Below are 20,950 nucleotides of genomic sequence, written 5' to 3'. Positions count from 1 at the left end.
GCTAGAGTTTTGAGGAAAATGTTGAATAGAAGTGGTGAAAGAGAACATATCTGTCTTTTTCCCATTTTTAAAGGGAATGGTTTCAGCTTTTCTCCATTAAGAATGATTTTGGTCTTAGGCTTAGCATGAATAGCCTTTAAAATGTTCAGGTATGTTCCTACTATCCCTATTTTTTCTTGTGTTTTGACAATGAAGGCGTGTTGTATTATGTCGAATGCTTTTTCTGCATCAATGGAAATAACCATAGCATTCTTATCCTTAAGTCTATTGACATGATAGATTACAGTTATTGATTTATGGATGTTAAACCATCCTTGCATTCCAGGGATGAACCCCACTTGATCATGGTGCACAATTTTCTTAATATGTTTTTGGATATGGTTTGCCAATATTTTGTTAAGGATCTTTGCATCTATATTCATCAAGAATATTGTTCTAAAATTTTCTTTCCTTAATGTGTCTTTCCCTGGTTTGGGTATGAGGGTGATTTTAGCTTCATAGAATGAGTTTGGTAGGGTACTCTCCTTTTCTATTTCCTGGAATACTTTGAGAAGTATTGGAATAAGTTCTTCTTTGAAGGTCTTGTGGAACTCGGCTGAGAATCCATCTGGTCCTGGGCTTTTCTTGGATGGTACATTTTTAATGGCTTCTTCTATTTCATTGCTTGGTATTGATCTGTTTAAATTGTGTATGTCCTCCTGGTTCAGTTTTGGAGGAGCATATGTATCTAGAAATTTGTCAATGTCTTCATAAGTTTCTATTTTGTTGGAATACAGATTTTCAAAGAAGCTTCTCATTATGTTATGTATCTCAGTGGTGTCTGTCATGATATTTCCTTTTTCATCATGAGTTTTTGTAATTTGAGTTTTCTCTCTCCTTATCTTTGTTAGTGTGATTAGGGGTTTGTCTATTTTGTTTTTGTTTCCCAAGAACCAACTTTTTGTTTTGTCAATTTTTTGAATTGTTTCTTTTGTTTCAAGTTCATGGATTTCAGCTCTGATTTTAATTATTTCCTGTCTTCTACTACTTTTGCTGTTATTCTGTTCTTTTTCTAGGGATTTGAGCTGTAATATTAGGTCATTTAGTTGTTGACTTTTCTTTCTTTTCTGGAATGCACTCCATGTAATGAATTTTCCTCTTAGTACCACTTTCATAGTAACCCAGAGATTTTGATATGTTGTATCATCATTCTCATTGACCTCTAAGAATGTTTTATCTCCTCCCTGATGTTTTCTGTTATCCATGTTTCATTCAGTAGCATATTATTTAGTCTCCAGGTGTTGGAGTAATTTATTTTTTATAATTTTGTCATTGATTTCTACTCTCAGTCCATTATGATCTGTTAGAACACAAGGCAGTATTTCTACTTTTTGCATTTCCTAAGGGCTACTTTGTGGCATAACATATGGTCTATTTTCAAGAAGGTTCCATGTGCTGCTAAGAAGAAAGTGAATCCACTCATTGATGGATGGAATATTCTATATATGTCTATTAAGTCTAGGCTATTGATTGTGTTATTGAGTTCTATGGTTTCTTTGGTTGGTTTTAGCTTGGAAGTTCTATCTAGTGGTGACAGTGGTGTGTTAAATTCACCCAGAACTATTGTATTGTACTCTATTTGATTTGTGAAATTGAGAAGGATTTGTTTGGTGTACAGGGATGCACCATTGTTTGGGGCATAAATATTTACTATCATTAAGTCTTCCTGATTTATCTTTCCCTTAAGCAGTATGAAATGTCCTTCTTTATCCCTTCTGACTAACTTTGGCTTGAAGTCCACTTTATCTGATATAAGGATGGAAACCCCCGCTTTTTTACTGAGTCCATGTGCACGGTAGGTTTTTTCCCATCCTTTCACCTTTAGTCTGTGGATGGCTTTTTCTATGAGAAAAGTCTCTTGCAGGCAGCATATTGTTGTCTTTCTTTGTAATCCATTCTGCCAGTGTATGTCTTTTGATTGATGAGTTTAGGCCATTAAAGTTCAGGGTTATTATTGAGATATGATTTGTATTCCCAGTCATTTGGGCTTATTTTTGGTTTTTAACTTGGCTCGGTTTCTCCTTTGAATGGTTTTTCTCTAAGATAGTTCCTACCTTTGCTGACCTACATTGTTGTGTTTCATTTCCTCCTCATGGAATATTTTGTTGAGAACATTCTGTAGTGCAGGTTTTCTATTTGTAAATTCCTTTAACTTTTGTTTATTATGGAAGGGTTTTATTTCATCTTCAAATCTGGCGGTTAGTTTTGCTGAGTATAGGATTCTTAGGTGGCAACCATGTTCTTTCAGAGCTTGAAATATGTCGTTCCAGGCCCTTTTATCTTTTTGAGCCTGGATTGAGAAGTCTGTTGCTATCCATATTGGTTTCCCCCATATGTAATCTGATTTTTTTCTCTCGTGACCTTCAAAATCCTATATTTATTTTGAAAATTAGCCATTTTCATTATAATGTGCCTTGGTGTGGATCTGTTGTGATTTTGTGCATTTCGTGTTCTGTAAGCCTCCTGTATCTGATTTTCCATTTCATTCTTCAGGTTTGGAAAATTTTCTTCTCTTATTTCATTGGATACACTGTTCATTCCTTTGGTTTGTATCTCTGCCTTCCTCAATCCCAAATATTGATTAATTTGGTCTTTTCATGATATTCCATAGTTCCTGGAGGTTCTGTTCATGATTTCTTACCATCTTCTCTGTGAGATAAACTTCATTTTCAAGATTCAATATTTTGCTTTATTGTCTGAGGTTCTGTCTTCCAAGTGATCTAGTCTGTTGGTGATGCTTTCTATTGAGTTTTAAACTTAGTTTATTATTTCCTTCATTTCAAGGATTTCCATTCGGTTTCTTTTGAGAATCTCTATGTCTTTGTTGAAATGATCTTTTGCTTCCTGCAATTGCTCTTTCAATTGCTTATTGGTATTATAATTCATTGTCTGCATTTGCTCTCTTATCTTATCCTTTGTGTCATGAATCATCTTAATCATGTATAATCTGAAGTCCTTTTCTGACATTTCTTCTACAATACTGTTACTGGATTCTATTAATATAGAATCTAGATGTTTAGATCATTTTCTTTCCTTGTTTTTTCATTTAGAATGCAGGTGCTGAAGGTTAGGAGTAAGAATAAAAAGATAAGAGGCCCCACTAAGTTAGAAATCAAGGTGTCAACCAAGGGGAGAAATTAAACCATGATTCAAACCAGCCTTGCTGTGCTTCCTGCTCCTTCTTCTGTTTGGCTAGTCCTTCTCTAACTTTAGTCATAGGTTCTTTAATTACCCCCTGAATGGTCAACATAAAAGCAACATTCTTCACCTAGGGCTACACATAATCCTCCTTGCTGTAGGAAAATCAAATCTAATCCCCTCCTGTTTTCCATTACTGCTTCAGCTAAGGAATTGAGGGATTCTTGAAGGTGGGAAGTGGAGTTTTCTAGCTTCTTAATATCTAGATCAATAGCTGCTCTTAAATCAGAGTAATGTTGGTTCTGAGTTATTAAGGAAGCTGTTCCTGTTCCAGCTCCTATGAGTCCCATACCCAGAATCATACTTAGGGTTGTGGCCATAAGAGGTTCCCTCTTATTCCTAGGGGGGCTCCCTCTTAGTTGTAGATAGAAGTCCTCATCTGAATGATATAATAGCCTGGGAACTAACCTAACAAACACACAAAAGCCTTGGGAGTTATGGATTACTTCTGTATGGGCACATGGTGTGAGTCCTGTAGAACAGGCCAACCGAGTGTCCTGTTGGGGGATTAGATACTGACTTGAGTTGCTTAGTGTCACAGTTTGCTTGCATAAAGATGATGAGATGCAGGGATATGGCCTATACAGAGCCCTTGTCCAGTGACTTGTTGTAAGATTAGGGAACCTTTTGATTGCCAGCAACATTCGTTAGAGTTGTGGGAAGAGGTATAGTTTCCTAGAGTTGCTGTGCCTTCATAATATAGTGGGACTGTTTCATAACACAGCCAACAGGATTTAGTTATATTGGGATTAGAGCTGTTTAGGACTAAGTAGGATTGTTTAAGAAGAGCTAACAGGGGGTCTTTGAGCATCCCCGTTGGGAGAGTGGTAGACTTTAATAGCAAGGTTTTGGTGCTAGGAGATGTGGTTGAGAAATGTGTTAGGCTTGGTTTTGGGATACTAGTTTGCTGAATGGCTTGTTTGCTCCAGTTAAGAACCTGGTTTTGGCCCAATTGCTGTTTTGCTCAGGGGTCTCTGGACTAACTTGATTTTGAAGATTAGTCCAGGATTGTACCCGCTGTGGTAAAGCCTTAGTCCCCAGGTTTTCCCAGCCTTCCAGGTTGCCTTTTTTCCTGTAGGGGTGAACTTTATGACTAATGGGTTGCAGCTTCTCCCTGGGGTAGCTAATGGGAAGGCAGAATATTCCGATTGGTTTTTGTCATAACATGACCCACAGTTTACCCTTTTTTTTTGCTGTTGGCAATAACCTCATCCCACTTCTTGCACGTTTTTAACCCTTTCCACCAAGATTAGGTCTCCAGTGATGCGGGTCAGTCCATGTGATCCACCCAGTAGATTCACAACCCCATGCTTTACAGTAGGCACTTTCAGGACCTCTGCACTTGGCAATTTGCTTTCTGTTTCTCGAGTGAGCATGGCAGATGTAAAAACCTAGGCTTCCTGGTATTGCTGTGACCCCGGGAGTTAAACACCCATAACCTGGGAAGGGTTCCTGATCTGAAGGGTCCCATGTATTCCCCACAAGGTCACACAAGTCCATAAAGAGGTCAGGGAACCAAGTTCCTAGAGGGGCTAAATTTTAGGAGGTGACATTGGCTATTTTCCCGGTTTCCGCATTGATGACCATCCAGGTTTTGTTCCATGGGAGGTGGGGGTTTCCTTGAACTAGTATAGAACTTACAGTTAGGAAGCAAAGGATTACTAAAGGTCTAATGGTAAGCAGAGGGATTTAGGGTTTAGTATGGTTTTGATACTTACAGTATAGCTCCAGGTGCTCCAAGAAAGCTTGGATGATGATGGAACTAATGAACACCAACAGAGAGATGATGAGCAGTCTGGTGATGATGAGGCAAAGAGTCCACCAAGGTTTTTACATACCTGTCAAAGACAAGAGAATACCATACCTCAAGAGGCGAAGCTCCTTGGGTCAGTGTTATCATTTTGTGAAGGGAGGGCATCATCTGGAAGGGGGTGATGTTTAATGTTCTTTGCAGACACCCAAATGGGCTTGTCCTCATCAATAGGAAATACACATCCGAATCCCCTTCCAACAGTTATGAGAGGGTCAGGACCTCTCCAGGCCCCTGTGAGAGGGTCTTTCTATTGGACTTTGATGTTGTGATATTTTACTGTGGTTGCCCAATGCTTTTGGAAAGGGGAGAGATGATCATTTTTGGAAAAATTTAAAATATTTAGAGTGCATAGTGCCATGCTTAATTGATCATGGGGGGATGTTACTCCCCCTTTCTGTTTTAATAGCTGGATCTTTAGGGCTCTGTTTTGCCGTTCAACAATTGTGACCAGTGGGATTGTAGGGTATGCCTGTATTATGCTGGATGCTCCAGCATTCTACAAATGTGGAGAATGATTTACTGGTGAAGCAAGGGCCATTGTCACTTTTGAGTTGTTTGGGTAGGTTGAGGACTGCAAAACATTGTAGTAAATGATTGATAGCATGTTTTGTCTCTTCTCCAGCATGGGCCATGGCCCAGAAGGCATGTGAGAAAGTATCAATGGTTAAAAAGACGTATTTGAGCTTTCCAAAAGGAGCATAATGGGTGATATTTGTTTGCCACAGATGGTTAGGTGTTAACCCACGGGGATTGACTCCAGCTCCTTTTAAAGGAGGTACTTGTAGAAAAGGTGAACAAGATTTACAGATCTGGGCAATTCATTTTAGCTCCTTAACAGGGACCTGGGGATACCTGTGGTGTAAGCCCCACCAATTAACATGAGTAAGCTCATGAAAGGAGGTAGCCTCCTCTTGAAAAGAATAGGTTTGCAGGGAAGATGTTAAGGAGTCAGCAATTGTATTGCCCCGAAATGAAACACCTGGGAGGTGTTGGTGTCCCCAGAGGTGTTGCAGGAATATAGGTTTAGTCCTCATCTTTAATAGGTTTCTTGCCTGGAGCATTAAAGGGGTGATGGGATTATCATCAAGTTTAACGTATGACAGGGGAGGTTAAGGAGCAGATTGGCAGCATAGAGGCTATCAGTGAACAGGTTGAAAGGCTCTTATATCTCGCTTAAGGCTAGAATGATGGCATAGAGCTCTTTGAATTATGCTGAACCTTGGATGTCATGGACTAATGTCCTGGGGGTTTCATCATCCTGCATAGAAGGTGGAAAAATAACTATTGCTGCTCCTCTTTTTCCCCCATCTGAGAACACCATGAGAAAGGAAGGATTAGCCTCAGGTAAAAACAATCTTGATGGAAAAAGTAACAAATTTTATATATACCCTATTGATAACAGGTCCTATAATAGAATATTAAATGATTGAAATAAATTTCCAATAAAATTTACTCTTTATAGTTACCATTACAGACAAGTTTAGTTTGGAGAATAGAAGCTTGATAAATTCCCTGCTTTAAAACTTGTATACCTGGAAAATATGAACACATTTAATATACAAAGAGTACCATTTCACAATTACCTTGAGTATTTTATATTACCCAATTTAGTTTTTAAAGAAAAATTTAGACTCTAACATAGTACAATACTCTAACAGTTTTTTAACCATAATTGTATAAACCTCAATTTTCAAGACTAATTTTCCTAAAGAATGAAACTTAACAGATATAATGTTAAGAGTAAATTAGTGTCTGTAAGAAATCCTTGTCAATTTAACATATAAATTATACTTCAGTTTATTTCAGTACAGTAGTATTTGACTTTAAGAAAAAAAATTAAACAGCTTTAACTGTTTGTCTCTCATACTTGTAACCAACTTAGTTACCTGCAAACTTGTTGACATTTGCCCTTTACTTACAGATTTTTTTTAGCACTTACTTAGACCCTCATGTATTTCATTATATAAACACTTTCTTATCCAGAAAGATTTTGTTCTTCACTAAATATAGTTCCATTTTAGAGCCTTTTATTTTCTCTTTCCTATGTGCTGACCCCTTTTTGTTCATATTCTGAAACAACTCTTATAAAATTTCTGAATTTAAATAAATTACTCCATTTTAATAATATTAAATATTTTGTTATTTATGGTACTCTAATTGAAACACAGTTGAAACCTTAAGAACCCTTTGAATATAGAATTGTACCTGTTAGGACATAACTCTTAGTAACCTTATTTTTAGTCAAGATATTAGACAAGTGTCCTTAACAGTATTTGCCATCTCTTTCCTGTTGAAGAGGAGTCCTATAAACAATTGATATTAGACATTGTTTAACATCAATATTTCATTAGTTTGACCACCTAGAGACTTGTAAGTTAATTTTAAAGACATTTTACTTCTATCGGTTTACCCAATTTAAATTGAACCTTTTTAAATCATGTGAATTAAAAATATTTGGATCCATTTTTAAGTTTTAATTTTAGGAGCACTCAGTTTTGATACAGACAAAACATGAAATCAGACAGCACGACATACAAATAACACAAAATCAAAGGCCTTGTTACTTCATATGTTAATCTCCATTGCAATGTAGCAGATGTTCAAAAATAACTCTAGAGTTGGATAAAAAAATAGAACTGATCAAAAAAAAATCATGTGCTCAAAAATATAGTGTTAAAGAAAAACAAAACAAAATAAGAATCCTAGAAAATGAGTTAGTTCTGTGTAGCAGCCCAGGAGTTTAAGTTTCAGGTCGCTCCCCCACTAAGACTGTTGCAGTTTACATTCCAATGCAGGCTTCAGAAAGATCAAGCAGGGGGAATTGCCTAGATCCTTTTAACCCCCCCCCCTTTTTTTCTGGTTGAGAAATTAGGTTAGGTTTGAAAGCAGAAAATCATGAAACATTATTTCCCACTACTAACATTTTTACAAATTGATCTCTCAGTGGGCCTGGAGGGAACTTTCTCTGTAAGCTTTTTTCCACTCTGTCTATAAATGTGGTTAAATCCTCTGAGGCCTTTTGTGTAATACCCGAGATTAGGGGCTCTGAGGGGCCCTCCTCAAGTTTCTTCCACGCCGCCAAGCCTAAAGTGTGTACCTGTTCCTGATAAGGAGCTGGTATGGCCTCCTGCAGTAGGCCGGTAGAGAATAGATTATTAGACCCTGAGAGCATTCCAAAAGTGATGGGGATAGGTGGATTAGCAGCTTGCTTTCTCTCTGCCTGAGTATGACACTCGTCATTGAAAAAGGTGCACCACTTAATATACATTGGACCTGGAAGAACAGCCTTAGTCAGGTTTCTCCAGTGCTGTGTGGTGCAATTTTGGTGGGCAAGAACTTAAAGGATAGTTTCTGCCCAGGAGGAATTTGGGCCATCCTCAGCAATGGCTTTCTTTAGTTCTTTTAAATCTTGGGCCTCTCATGGGTACCAGATAGCAGGCCTGTTACCTCCTGGGTTAGCATTCACCGGAAAGAGGTGACATGTTTCAGAGTCAGGGGCAAGGAGGGACCCTGTGCTCAAGATAAGTTTTATATCTGGATAGGGTGGAGGAGGGGCTGAAGAAGCCTGGAAAGGGTTAGAAAAGAGAGTGGACTCAGGGGAGGACCGCTTCAAGGACACAGGTGTTTCCTCCCTAGGTGGCCATGGGGCTGCGTCAAATGGATCAAGAGGGGGGCCTGTTTCTATCTCTTGTGATAGTTTTTCTTGACCCTTGCATGGGAGGACCTCAGAATTGTCCTTTGGAGAGTCGGCACCATTGGGGAGGCCCCTATCTTTATCTGGGTTGTGAATAGAATGTGGCGGAAAACAGCTTTTAAGGGCTGCGATAGTGGGGAAGGCCCCAAGAGGGGGGATATCTCCCTTATTAATTTGCACCTTACAAAGAAGTTGTTCAATTCTGTCCCATGTTTTCCAGTATCAAGTTTGCTTCAGGCAGCCAAGGGGCTGCCTTAATGAGGGCCTTCCAGGTCTGAAACGCCTGGCTATCTGAGAGTTCCAATCCTCTACTTCTAAGGAGAATCCTAAGGAGTCAAAGGAGGGGTCAGACTTGGAACTGGACTGTCCCGTATCTTATGGGAGTACACTCACCCACAGTCCAATTGACCTATCAGTGACTTCGTGATCCTCACATGGGGCACCAGTTGTTGCTCCCTGTCAAGCAACTAGTCCGATGTATCTCCTCAGGGCCCACCCAAAGTAGAATACGGGGCCGAGCAGGATGATGAGTGCCCATGGCAATGGAAATCCACCAGGGCTGGGAGGTCTGTCAGTGCATGAAGCACAGCAGTAACTTGTATATTGAGGAAGTTACATAGCTTTTATGTAGGGTGAGGGCTAGGTGGGAATCAATCAGCTTAAAGGTCAGCAAGGCACAGGGAATTCATGAGGGAGAGAGCCTCATAGGATGATATGGCAAGCATGAACTGATCACATTCACAGAACTGTTGCTAACCAATCCCTGACAGTAGCGGGGTGGAGATAAGCAGGCTAATCAGGGAGTTACACATAACTGGTTGCTGGGCAAGAACACATTTTTCAGTTTCCAGGGGAGAGCAGCAATACAAGGAAGTCCGGGTAAACTGTTGGTGGATCAGGCAGTGCCACATATGAGGAGGAGGTTGTCATGAGGGTGCAGCCACCATTAGGGTGTGTCCTCTACAATGTAGGATGTAGCTGTTAACGGAATAAGAAAAAATATATAGAAGTTCTAGATAATAGAAAGGGTGAGAGTGTAATCAAAAGAAATTGGATGTTAGCATGCAAAAAGGGAGAAAGAGACTCTGAGGGAACAGGTAAACAAAAGGAAAAGAGAGCAAGAAAAGTAAAGAAATAAAAACTTAAAATGTTCAATAAGGAGAAGAAAGAAAATCTACACTATAGCAGTCATATAGTATTCAAACCTCCCAGTCTTCAGTAGTCTGATGCATGAGAGGTATTTGACAATGAGCTTCAAGTCTCCAGCAGGCCTCTCATTATGGCATTTGCCCCACCTAAAGATAGGAGCTAAGGCTTCCAGGATTATCCAAGATGGCCGCTCTTTCTTCCAAATATGTTGCCAAATGGGGAGCTGCAGCTTGGGGTGTGGACGTGGTCAGCTGGAGATCCTGGAGGCAGGGTGCTGTCGGTCAGGCAGGGGTCCTGGAGGTTGGGTGTGTTTGGTGTTGTTGCAGGATCCTGGAGGCTGGGTGCAATCACTCGGTCTGGGGTCCCAGTGATAGGATGCAGTTAGTTAGTCTGGGGGTCCTGGCAGCAGGGAGCAGTCAGTCAATGTGAGAGCCCTGGAGGCAGGGAGTGATCAGTTGGTCTGAGGGATCCTAGAGACGGGGCTCAGTTAGTCCGGTAAGGAATCCTATGGGGCCTGGCTGTTGTCTCAAAATCTGATTTTTCTATTTCTATGGGGAACATCATTGGGATTTAAATTGGAACTGCATTAAATCTATATAGTTTTTTTGGTACTATGACTATTTTGACAATATTAATTCTGCCTATCCAAGAACATGGAAGAACTTTCCATTTTTTAAGGTCTTCTCCAATTTCTCTCTTAGTATTTTGATTGTACAGGTGTTTAACCTCTTTTGTTAGATTGACTCCAAATTATTTTTTTGGGAGCTATTATTAATGAGGCAGTTTTCCTAATTATTCTTGCAGTGGATTCATTGCTTCTGTATATAAATCTATTTGATTTATAGGTACTGATTTTATATCATGCTGCTTTGCTGAATTTCTTTATGAGTGCTAGATGTTTACTGATGAATTTTTTGAATATTCTAATTATAGAATAATGTTATTGATAAATAGTGATAGTTTGAGTTCCTTTTCTCCTGTTTTTATTCCTTTAATTTATTTTGTGTGTCTGATTGCTCTTACTAGAATTTCAAGGACAAGATTGAATAGAAGTGGTGAAAGGAGAAAATTCCTGATTTGTTCCAGTTTTTGGAGGGAATGCTTTCAATTTTTCTCATTTTAGAATGATGTTGGCCTTGGACTTAGCATAGAAGTCTTTTACAGTGTTGAGGTATGTTCCTACTATCCCCTTTTTTTCTAATATTTTGAACATGTAGCAGTATTATTTTGACAAATGCTTTTCTATGTCTATTTAGATGATCATATAATTTTTGCCTATTGATGTGATGTATTATGTTTATTGATTTCCAAAGACTGAACCAACCCTAACTCCCCGGGATGAACCCTACTTCATTGTGGTGCACTATCTGTTTACTGTGTTTTTTATGTGATTTGCCAAAATTTTATTGAGAATTTTTGCATCTATGTTCCTTACAGATATTGATCTGAAGTTTTCTTTTCTTGGTGTGTCTTTGTCTTGTTTTGGTATAAGGGTGATACTAGCCTCATAGAATGAGTTTGGAAGGGTTCCCTCCTTTACTAGTTCATGGAATACTTTGAGAAATATTTGTGTTAATTCTTTGAAGATCTTGTAGAACTTGGCTGAGAATCTCTCTGTTTCTTGGATTTTTAAAATTTATTGTCTTTTGGTGGCATCTTCTGAAAGCACCCAGAAACCATTTCAGATGCAAAAACTCATGTAAGAGATTTTATTCAGGCAGACATGCAGACTGTCTTCCTTCAGGGAGAGAGAGAGAGAGAGAGAGAGAGAGAGAGAGAGAGAGAGAGAGAGAGAGAGAGAGAGAGAGAGAGAGAGAGTGTGTGCACATGCATGTGAGAGAGTGAAAGCTAGGAGTAGAGAGTATGAAAGCGAGGAGGAGAGAGAGAGAGAAAATGGCAGGGGAACTATTCTTTAGTAGTTGCAGGGTAATAACAGACCAATGACTGATGAGAATGTTCACAGGCTAACAATCTGGACCAATGTTGCCAAGGATATTCTCAGGTGATGAGTGGACCAATGACTGCCAAGAATGTTCACAGCCTGATAAGTGGACCAATAACTGACTGGGATGTTCACAGAATGACAACCTGGGTTGTGAAATGGTGTAAGGGAGGGAGAATAGTAACAGATCTGATGCCAACATTTCTTCCTTTTTTTTTCATAGATACTGGTGGTGGGATGATGATCTTTCTTCTGTAGCTTCTTTCTGCCAGTTAGAGGGTAACGAGTCTCATTCCTGTTAAAAAAAAAAGAAAAAGTGATTAGGGAGGACTTTAGTGGGAGCAGAGTTTTTGGAGCCAGAGGTGTCAATTGTGAATCACAGGTCTTGGCTTTGGGTGTCAGGGGTTGGTAGTCTTGAAGAAGAAGTGGTTCATTGGTTGATCGGTTGGTGAACTTGTGTGTGTCCTCCAGCTCCGGAACTTGTGTATCTGATCTTGTAGGAACTTCTGTAGGCAATTTAGCAGGGTGGTCCTGTTTAGGAAGTTTTATAGATCTTAAAATGACCAAAAATTTCTCAATCTGACAGTTTCTCTTGATGCTTATCAGTCACTCCTGCCTAAAAATCTCTTTAGTAGCCTCCAGTTTTACTTATTATTGGGGCTAACATAAGTGTACATCTTAAGTTACATTTAAATATTGTTTCTTCTTTTAAATGCTCAGGAATGGCTATGCTTTAGTTTCAGCTGTCTTGTAGGTGTTCAAGACCAAGCTGGTCAAATTGACATTGTTCCTATCTGTTGTTAAGGGGTCAGCTGAATTTTCACAGTGGTTACCTGTGAAGAACTTAAGAGCAGCTTCTTAACTTCTTTAGTGTTATTTGCTAGCTAAAGTTTCCTTGATGAGGTGGCTTCCTTTGGAAGCATCAGGAGTGTCTCCCTCTTTCAATGACCCTCTTCTTTGCAGCAAGTGCACTGATTGACTTTTCATCCTCTAGTTGTCTCATTAATCTCCCTGATCAGGAGGTCATGTGATCCAGAGTTGCAAAAAACTCTTTAGAGAAGCTCTTTCATTCCCTGGATTCAGGCTGACTCTGAGGGCAAGAACCAAATACTACTTTTTTTTGACCATTCTATTTAATCTCAATCTCTAAGTTTGATCTTAAACATCCAGCAAGTTAATCTCACTGGTCATAAAGTAAGAGTACTGGGCTTTAATTTCAATGTCTATGGCATTATGTTATTTACCCCCTTTTATCTAATTGGGGTCTATATTTTCTGTCCTATCAGTGATAGCCTACTATTTCAAGTTAATTTATGGTGTTTGCTCTTGAAGTAGTCAGTAATTCTGAAAAAAAATTAATCAAGCAACAGTTATAGAGTTGACAAGGAAAATACAAAATGGACTTACCAACAATAAAGCATTTAGTTTGTGTAATAGCTATCTTGAATTTTGGCTGAACTATACATGATATTCCCTGTTTGAGATCAAAGTACTTTTACAACAAAAAAAAAATATTTTGAATATAAGTTAAATAAGCTGAAATCTGACTTATGTTGGAGAAATTCTGACATGCAGTGGGGTGGAAGGCAGAGTCTCATCTCAGGTAAGGTGTGGCTCTTTACAATTCTTAGATAAAGTGTTCTAATTTTGGTGCTGATCTTTACCTCTTTCTTAAAATTTTAAGACGTATATTATTCCCTGAGTCTGTATGAACATTAGTTAACACAATTTAACATTATACCTAAAACATGAATCAAAGAAAGACTAAGAGACTTTTAACTTTCATTTGTGTGACAAAGTGCCAAAAATGTTTTTTTGCACTTATTTTATGTTTCGTGATATTGACCTTTAAACAAACCCAGTTCTCACTAACTTTTAGAAATACATTTACATTTAAAATTTTTATCTCATTGTAAAAAGTAACAAATTTTATATATACCTTATTGATAACAGGTCCTGTTATAGAACCTCAAATGACGTACATAAGTCCCCAATAAAATTTGCTATTTTTATAAGTTTAAAATTACCATTACAGACAAGGTTAGTTGGAGAATAGAAATTTGATAAATTTTCTGCTTTAAAGGCTTGTATACCTGGAAAGTATGAACACATTTAATATACAAAGAATGATCATTCCACAATTACCTTGATACTTTTATATTAACCAAATGTAGTTTTTAAAGAAAAAAATTAGACTCTGTAATATAGTATAATACTCTAATGGTTGTTTTTTAACCATAATTGTATAAACCCCAATTTTTAAGACTAATTGCTCTAAATAATAAAACAACAGATACAAGGTTAAGAGTAGATTAGTGTTTTTAAAGAAACCCTTGTCATTTTAACATATAGATTAAACTTTTTTTTTTCTATCAGCCCATTAATGTTTGACCTTAGGGAAAAACCTTAAATAGCTTTAACTGATTGTCTCACTTACATATAACCAACTTAGTTACATGCAAACTTGTTGAAATTTGCCCTTTTCTTACACAAGACTTTCTTAGCACTTACTTTAACCGTCATGTATTTCTTACCCAAAAACATTTTCTTTTCCATACCCAGAAACTTTTATTTTCTTTTTTCTATCTGTTGACCTCTTTTGTTCACATTTTGAAAAACAACTCTTTTACAAAATTTCTGAATTTAGATCAGAATTGTAGCTCAAAAAATACAGCATTTAAGAAAAGCAAAACAAGAGTTCTAGAAGAAAAAGTGAAAATGGTCATTAATTATAGCATGAGAGAGTGAGATATAGAAAGGCAAAGAGAGAGGGTGGGAGGGGAGGGAGAGAAAGAGAGAGAGAAAGTGAGTCAATTCTGTGTTGTAGGCCAGGAAAAGTTTAAAATGGACACTATTTTTTTTTTTTCACTCTTAGGTTGATCCCTCGCTGAACCTGCTTCAGTGTACCTTCCGATGCAGGCTTCAGCAAGGCTAGGCAGGGGAAATTGCCAGGACTTTTAAACCCATTTTCCTGGTTGGAAATCACATCACCTTTGGATGTGGAAATTATGAAACATTATCTAACACTACTTTTGAGGAATGGGGCTGCTGTATCATACTCCTTTCTGTGACATGCCACTGGCTGTTGGGCTGGTTAATGTTACTTCCTCCACACCAGCAACCTTCCATGGGGGGTTAGAATATGTGCATGAGACCTCATGGCAGGAGGACTGGGTGGGCTGGGCAGGAAAACAGAGTCAGAAACACAACAAACAGGGCAAAGGAGATGGAGGAGCAGGGATCAGAGGGGTCTCTGCCACAGTGGACCAGTATGGGGGTGGTTTGTTAGCTGAATCAAAGTTGAAGGAGGAGGGTTTAAGAGGGGGAGATGAAGCCAAAAGGAGGCTTTTGAGTTTGTAGGAAGAGCAAAGAAGTGCAAGAAAGAAAAAACTTGAAGATAAGGAATCCCTTTCCATCTTCCCGCTCACTTACAGAAGCTTTGTGCCATTACATGGCCATTTGGATTGATTAAAGGATAAATTTTGGTGGTTTAGTTGGTGGTCAGGTAAAGGGGTTTAAGATTGTCTAGTAGACACCCCAGGGATGAATCTGCAGGAATGGAGGACCCAATCTCATCATGGAGACTGATACAGCCGAGCCAGATTCCAAGGCATCCCGAGGTCACAGACTAGTTGGCTGGAGAGGAGAAGGCTGCACAGTGATGGGGTCATCATCCAAACATCAGTGTATGCTGTGCAAAAGCCAAGAGAGTTGAGGATCTGATGTCAGGATTTTTGAGAGTGAGTGGGAGACAAGCCTCAATCCTCAGAGAGAATCTCCACAAGATTGGGGACCCACCCAACAGATAAGGTCAACTAATGGGGCAGCTGTGACTGTAAAAATCATGGCTGGGGGAGTCCCCACTCCTCAAATGCCTCGAGGGTGTGGGATGATCAACGGTCATATCTCAGATCAGCAGAGGAGTGTTTAACTGATCTAGGATAAAACTTACCAATCTGAAGAAGGTGATGGATGTGGAGGAGAGTGTCCTGGCAAATGGAAGGTGAGACTAGCATCTGGAGTGGGGGAGGGGAGTCTGAGGAGACAGATTCAACTCGCCTAAGTGTCAGTAGAAGAACCCATCCAAGTCACGGCACCAATGAAAGAACCCAGAAACCAGTTCAGATGTGAAAACTCACGTGAGAGCTTTATTAAGCAAACAGGCAGTCTGTCTCCCTTCGGGGAGAGAGAGAGAAAATGAGAGGAAATTGAGAGGAAAAGAGAGAGAGAGTGGTGTGTGTGTGCATGCACGCAAGAGAGTGAAAGCCAGGATGAGAGAGCATGAAAGCAAGGAGGAAAGAGAGAGATAATGGCAGGGAAGCTATTCTTAAGTAGTTCACAGGCTAAAAACAGACCAATGAGTAAGAGAATATTCACAGGCTGACAATCTGGACCAATGACTGCTGAGAATGTTCACAAGCTGATGAGTGGACAAATAGCTGGCTAGGATTTCACAGACTGACAATCCTGGATTGTAAAATGGTGTGGGGAAGAGGAAGAGTAGCAGATCTGATGTTGACATTTTTTATTTCAATGATTGAAATTAATCTGTTTAAATTGCATATGTCCTCCTGCTTCAGTTTGGGTAGATAATATGTCTCCAGAAATCTATTGATGTCTCAAGTTTTTGTATTTTATTAGAGTATAAATTTTTATTAGAGTATAAAAGTTTCTAATTATCTTCTATATTTCTGAAGCATCAGTTGTGTTATTTCCTTTTTCATCACAAATTTTAATAATTTGGGTTTCTCTTTTTCTCTTTGTTAGTGTGGCTAAGGGATTATCAATATAATTTATTTTTTTCAAAGAACCAACTTTAGTCAATTTTGTCAATTGTTTATTTCAATTTCATTGATTTCCACTCTGATTTTAATTATTTCATGCTTTCTGCTGCTTTTGTTGTTGATCTGTTCTTTTTCTTGGGCTTTGAAGATGTAATGTTAGGTCATTTACTTTTTTTTTTTATTCTTTTATGTATCAGCTCAATGCTATGAACTTTCCTCTTAGCACTGCCTTCATAGTGTCACCAGAGGTTTTGATATGTTGTATAGGTATTCTCTTTAACTCTAAGTAACTTTTATTTTCTGACTTCTTCTTTTATTGTTTCATCACTTAATAGCATGCTATTTAATATTCAGGTGGTAGAGTAGCTTCTATTTTTTATTTTATCATTGATTTCTAGTTTCATTTCATTATGATCTGATAGAATGTAGAGTAGAATTTCTGTTTATTTGTATTTGCTGAGAGTTGCTTTGTGGCATAACATATGGTCTATTTTAGAAAAGGATTCATTTACTGCTCAGAAGAAAGTGTATTCACTTGTTGATGCATAAAATATTCTAATATGTCCATTAAGTCTAAATCATTGAGTGTATTATTTAATCATATAATGTCTTTGTTCAGTTTTTGTTTAGAACATCTGTCTACTGGTGAGAGAGGTGTGTTAAAGTCACCCAATGTTATTGTGCTGTGGTCCTATTTAATTCTTGAAATTGAGAAGGGTTTGTTTGATATATGTAGAATGCTCCATTGTTTGGGGCATAAATATTTATTCTTGTTATGACTGTTGGTGTATTATTCCCTTAAGCAGTATGGAATGTCCTTCTTTATCCCTTCTGACTAACTTTGGCTTGAAGTCCACTTTATCTGATATGAGGATGGAAACCCCTGCTGTTTTACTGAGTTGGTGTGAGTGATATGTTTTTCCCCATTCTTTCACCTTCAGTCAGTAGATGTCATTTCCTATGATATGTGTCTCTTGAAGGCCAGAATGTTGTTGGGGTCTTTTTAAAAAATCCAATCTGCCAGTCTATGCCTTTGATGATCAGTTTAGGCCATTAACATTCAGGGTTATTATTGAGATATGATTTGTATTCCCAGTCATTTTGGCTTATTTTTGGTTTTTAACTTGACTAAGTTTCTCCTTTGATTGACTTTTCCTTTAATGTATTTCCATTCATTGCTCACTATTGCATTGTTTTTCTATTGTCCTCATGGAATATTTTACGGAGAATGTTCTGCCATGCAAGCTTTCTATTTTACATTCTTTAACTTTTGTTTATCATGGCAGGTTTTTATTTGTCATCAATCCTGAAGTTTAGTTTTGCTTGGTTTAAGATTATTGCTTGCATCACGTTTTCTTTCAGAGCTTAGTATAATTGTTCTAAAGGACCTCCTAGCTTTAGGGTCCAAACTGAGAATTTTGCTGATATGGGTTTTTGATTTCCCCTGTATGTAATCTGCTACTTTTTCTCACAACCTTTAAAATCCTATCTTTATTTTTTACATGAGATTTTTCATTATAATTGGCCTTGATGTGATTCTGTTGTAATTTTATATATTTTGGTGTCCTGTAGCCTCTCGTATTTGATTTTTCATTTCATTCTTCAGGTTTGGAACAATTTTCTTCTCTTCTTTCATTGGATAGACTGTTCATCATTCCTTTGGTTTTGTATCTCTGTGCCGTCCTCAATCCCAATATTGTTTAATTTGGTCTTTGCATGCTATTCCATAGTTCTTGGAGTTTCTGTTCATGATTTCTTACCATCTTCTCTGTGAGATAAATTTCATTTCAAGATTCCACTATTTTGTCTTCATTGTCTGAGGTTCTGCCTTCCAAGTGATCTAGTCTGTTGCTGATGCTTTCTATTGAGTTTTAAACTAGTTTATTATTTCCTTCATTTCAAGAATTCTGTTTTTGTTTTCAGAATCTCTATGTCTAACTGAATGATGTTTTGCTTCCTACATTGCTCTTTTAACTTTTTGTTGTAGTGATGATTCATAGCCTGCATCTGCACTCGTTATCTCATTCTTTCCTTTGGGGATAGTTTAGTTATGTACATTCAGAACTTCTTTTTTCTGATATTCCTTCTGTCATTCTGTCATTGGATTATATTATTATAGCACTTGGTTAGTTTCTTCCTATTGTTTTTTTTATGCTGCTCCTGTATCTTCCCTTCTAGCAGTGTGGAGTGAGGAATTGCACTTTCCCCCCATATCTTACTGTGACCTTGCAGGCCTCCAGTACCTGACCTTTAAGGGGAGATCAATATTAGCAGCACCCAATACAAACAATATGGCAACTAAACCATATAGCCCCTATGAAGTATGTTAAGAGTATTGTTGTAATAAACAGAGAGAATGAGTTTGATTATCATTGACAGTATAACCAGTAGGTTTGCAATTGGATCTATAATTTCTAATGGTGGAGAGAGAGGATGGAGACAGGGTGTTGTAGGATGTAGTTGTTAATGGGATCAAAGAGAGTATCAGAGTTACTAGATCAGGGAAGGGAGCAGGATCAAAAGAAGTTGATTGTTAGCATGAGAAAATGGAGAGAGACTCTGAGGAAACAAGTAAATAAGGGAAATAGAAGAGTGAAAGATAAAGAAATAAAAATAAAATTAAAGAACTACAATGTAGCAGTCATATTCTATTCAAACTTCCCTATCTTCAGGAGCTTGATGCAAATAGGTACCTAACAATGAGCTTCTGGTCTCCAGCAGGCATCTCAGAATGGGAGTTGCCCCACCTAAAGATGGTGGCTTCCCCTTCTGGGATAATAAAAAATGGCCATCATGGCTTCTGAACATGTTGGCAGATGGGGAGTCACAGTGAGGTAATTGAGTCTGTGCGGGGTATGCTTGGGCCTACGTCCTGAAATGAGGCACAGTTGGGTGACTGGGGTCCTCTTATAAACTCCCCTTTCCCTCAGAAGTTACACAGAGAAGTAGGTCTGAGCAGCAGAAGGAATATACTGAATCTGATGCTGAGATGAGAATAATGGGAATGATTTCAAATTTTAATTTCTGACCTCAGATCATACTTGAAATTCATAGTTTTGTGTTCATGTACATGCTTTAAACACCTTCTTTTGTTCTCCTAGGGCTTCAGGCAAAAGTGGGCTGAAGTTGGATGTGTTAATTCTTAACTTATTCTTTTGTGGCCACCGTGAAACTCCACCCCCTCTTCTATTGATCCTGCTCCTGCCCTTCCTTTTCCTCTTACTGTTTATTTCTTTGTTCATGTTTCCTGATCCCTTTACCATTATCAATATGAGATATGGCAGAATCTGGCTTTCCTTTTTGTGTTTGTTTTTTCAATGGGTACTAGAATACTAGGCTTCACAACTGCTAGGCAAGTACCCTTCCTCAAAATTTATATCCTCCTTTGTTCCAGGGATGCCTGGTGTGTGTCAGCATGCAGACTCTTAGTTGACTTTTCTATCCATAAAATACACCATCTCTTGACAGTCTCTCTCCTGAAAATCACATCTAGATTCTGCATACCACCTTCCTCCTTGCATCATTGACTTTATCACAGTCTCCAAAACATACAAGATAAGTTAGCATTGTATTTCATTGTATGTGACTATGTAGCGACAAATCAACCTTGCAATCCATATCTCCTCATAAGACTCTTCATTTAGCAGCATGAATGAACATGTGTGCTTATAAACGGGAGCAGTGTACTGTGAGTGTGCAGAAGTCAGGTAAAAACACAAAGTTGCCCTGAATCTGGCATCACATTGCAAATCCCAGCCAATGTTGGGATCTCATCATTGTACAGCCCGGCACTGAAGTTCTGGTTAACATTGGCACTGAGCCATATAAGCTGTGATAGGACACAATGGTTGTTCTTTAAGAGTGTCCAGGTGGTGGCAAATTTTATACAGAAGTATACAAACATGGTGGGGACATTATAACAGAGTTTTAAAGAAAAGTTAAAATTCATACTAAAGTGTTAATGGTTTTTCCTAAAAAATAAAAAGATCTCCAAAGTTGCATTAAATTTTATACTAACATCTTGAAAATACACATATACTTTTGTAACACAAACAATTTACAGTCAATTGTGGACTTCAGAAAATCTGGATTTCTCCCAAAAAAGCTGACCACATTGCCAGGCAACTGCTGTGTTTGGCTTAAGTAAGAATAGAAATATCTATGGAGAGTAAGTCTACCCAATTTTGAAGTTCGCATATTCACATTCAGTCTCCCCTGTGTATAAGTGAGTCAGTATTAGAAGGAAAACAAGTGGAAACTAATGTACTGGCACTCCAAAGGAATACAGTGGCCATTTAGAAGATAATCTCAGTGTACCTTGTCATCATGAA

The 20,950-nt window shown here is 38.2% G+C and overlaps 1 protein-coding gene across 5 annotated transcripts in view; it reads left to right on the top strand.

Moving 5' to 3' along the window:
• LOC306663249 (zinc finger protein 124-like) overlaps positions 1-20,950 on the top strand; it is a 368,872-nt gene that overhangs the window by 326,178 nt on the left and 21,744 nt on the right. The gene's annotated exons all lie outside the window — the stretch shown is intronic.

Source organism: Sciurus vulgaris (genome assembly GCF_902686455.1).
Source record: "Sciurus vulgaris genome assembly, chromosome: 6".
In the NCBI taxonomy this organism is placed as follows: Eukaryota; Metazoa; Chordata; class Mammalia; order Rodentia; family Sciuridae; genus Sciurus; species Sciurus vulgaris.
This window is presented reverse-complemented; position numbering and strand designations above follow the sequence as displayed.